This window comes from Chanodichthys erythropterus, chromosome 7 (genome assembly GCF_024489055.1).
Source record: "Chanodichthys erythropterus isolate Z2021 chromosome 7, ASM2448905v1, whole genome shotgun sequence".
In the NCBI taxonomy this organism is placed as follows: domain Eukaryota; kingdom Metazoa; phylum Chordata; class Actinopteri; order Cypriniformes; family Xenocyprididae; genus Chanodichthys; species Chanodichthys erythropterus.
In genome coordinates this window covers 9,656,053-9,658,564 of record NC_090227.1, presented here as the reverse complement: position 1 = coordinate 9,658,564, position 2,512 = coordinate 9,656,053, and the positions used below count along the sequence as shown (strand labels likewise).

The 2,512-nt window shown below is 35.1% G+C and overlaps 1 long non-coding RNA gene across 1 annotated transcript; it reads left to right on the top strand.

The window, feature by feature from the left end:
• Positions 1-259: 259 nt before the first annotated feature.
• LOC137022597 (uncharacterized) lies at positions 260-2,107 on the top strand. The gene is made up of 3 exons (XR_010895405.1): positions 260-556; positions 857-969; positions 1,556-2,107. It is a non-coding gene; the product is annotated as an uncharacterized lncRNA (long non-coding RNA).
• Positions 2,108-2,512: the final 405 nt, after the last annotated feature.

The following is a 2,512-nucleotide window of genomic DNA, read 5'->3' as shown; positions in this document are numbered from 1 at the left end:
GTTTAATCATGGAAATGCCCACATATCAGTGAACTTATTACATAAATGCATTTAACATTTAATTATGCAACACTCTTTACAGAAGGAAATCCTACAGTTATGTGTAAATTGACAACTTGAATGTGATGTAATAAATTTACCTTCCTTTCTGTCTTGCAGGATTACTTGCAGATTACTTAGTCCTTCTTTTTAGGATCTCTACAACATCAAACTCAACAGCTCTTTTAAGAGCCGACCCTCACAAGAGCTAGTAGTGAGTCGCTGCAAACCTGCCGTGATCAGCCCTTTCCAGGTAAAGTTTCTAGATATTTAAATCAGTATTTACTCATCAAATGCTCTCCTGGATGGTATGGTAAATTAACTTATTTATAACTGTCTCAATTTGTATGTTTTAAGAACAAGAGTAATTGCACACAGAGTAAGTAGAGACTTTCTTGTTTTTCTGTGCAGAGAAGGAAGACCAGTCCTTATATCAAAGCAAGCTCATCGAAGTCCTTTGTTTAGGGTGAGGAAGGAACATGACCATCTCATGCCCAAAGAAGACAGAAGTCCATTGGTATGTCTTGTGTTGAGGCAACGCTGTAATATGTAGTACAGAATTAAGACTATTAAGTTCTTAAAAAGTTCTTAAAAACTGTTCCTTCTGTTTTTTTTTGTTTGTTTGTTTGTTTGTTTTTTTTAGATAAAAGCAGACAGGGAAGCTTTGGAAGATAATGAGTTAATATAATATAATATAGTATAATAGGAATTAAATAGTAAATGTTCTTTAAATTATGTGTAATACCTAGTTTTTTTGGCTTGAAATAAGGCCTTATACTGCACAGACCTAAAACATTGTATTTGTGTTTTAAAACAGATAGCAAGTGAAGTCACTAACAGAAGATCCTAGAGGAAAAACGACTGATGTGCAGCTACGGAGGAACACAAGAGGCAGAAACTATGCATGGCCATGGCTTCTTCATGAGTACGGTAAGTCCTGTGCCTATTCTTAATTCTTGCCTTAAAGTTTTTATTGCAGTATTTTAACAATTTTACATTGTACAGGTTATCACTTGGTTTTTGACCAAATTATGCTCTTGAAACAAGAAACAGAAGAGTATGTTGTCCTGAAAGAAATCAAGGCTCAAAAGAGAGCATGCCTTTCTAAAAGATCTTTTAAAACAGGTTGCTGTTAATATGGGTAAAACAGTTTTTGTTCAGTACTTAGCTTACAGTCTGTGCTGCATTTTTATTATAATATATATATTATGTACTGCTGTTTTGTAAAGTTAAATCAGGAACAGGCAACTCTAGCCCTTTTGCTGTCTCCTTTTTGAGGTGGAGAGTTTACCTCCAACCATAATTGAGCACACCTGAAAATTTTAACCAAAGTCTTCAGGTGTACTTATAGACAGTTATAGGCAGTTGGGTTTGAGGTTGAGGCTAAATCTACAGGACCGTGGACGCTGAGGGCCAGAGTAGCCCACCACTGTTTAAATCATGCAGAACATAAGCTGACCTGGCTGTCCATTAAACTACTTAACTTGAATTGTGTGTTTTTTTGTTTTACTTTTAGACCAGGACTGAAGAACGCCTGACAATGGGATGTTAAGACTTCTTCCTGTGGTTGAGAAAAAGCTACAGCACATCAGTGATCACATCTTCTGGTCATCAGTTGTACTGTAGAGTACAACTGAACAAACTGTTTAGAAGAAGAAGAACATGAACATGATAGAGACATGTACAGGGAAGAGCAAGAACCCAGTTCAGCTGTGATAATGAATTTTATTTTAAACTCAATATCAAATCTGTTTTCTGGATCATAGTTGACTGGATGGGATTCTGTGGCGCTCATTTGTGCAATAGGAGTAAAGTCTGTGAATGGATTATTATGACGTTAACGTATTTTTGAAGACACGTTTTTATTTATCTTGAATCTCATTTGTCTTTATGCAAATTTCAACCTTATGCTGTATCCTCCAATAAAGTGTTGTGTAATAAATTATGGTGAACGTGGTGTTTGGTAGAGTAAATACAATTTAACTAAGCTGAGTTTATTTCATAATTTAAAAAAATGACATATAATTTCCATGATTGTTTTACTTATTAATACATAAATATATATTACATAAATATTTTCGATCTAATTCATGATATTTGGGACAACAATGCACCAAAAGTTGCATATACTTTCATGTTGTGACAAGGATGGCAGTTTCCAGATAAATAAAGGGAAGGAATGTGAATAAAGAGAGTCTGCAGTGGGTTATACTGATACAAACACTTCAAGCAGAGCTGAAGAAGATCGATGTTGATCATTCTGGTACATCTACTACTGCATTCAAAATGACAGCTGGACATTACTGATGTCAGGCATGTGAGGAGCAAGAAGAGGGGGTGATAATGACATTTTGGCACAGTTTCTTATTTTACTGAATAGTGCATTATCCTTGTGTAACAGTAATAGTGAAGTGTAAATATAAATAGTTTTTAGTTTACTGCCAACACTGGCAGCTGGATAATGGCAAGTTGT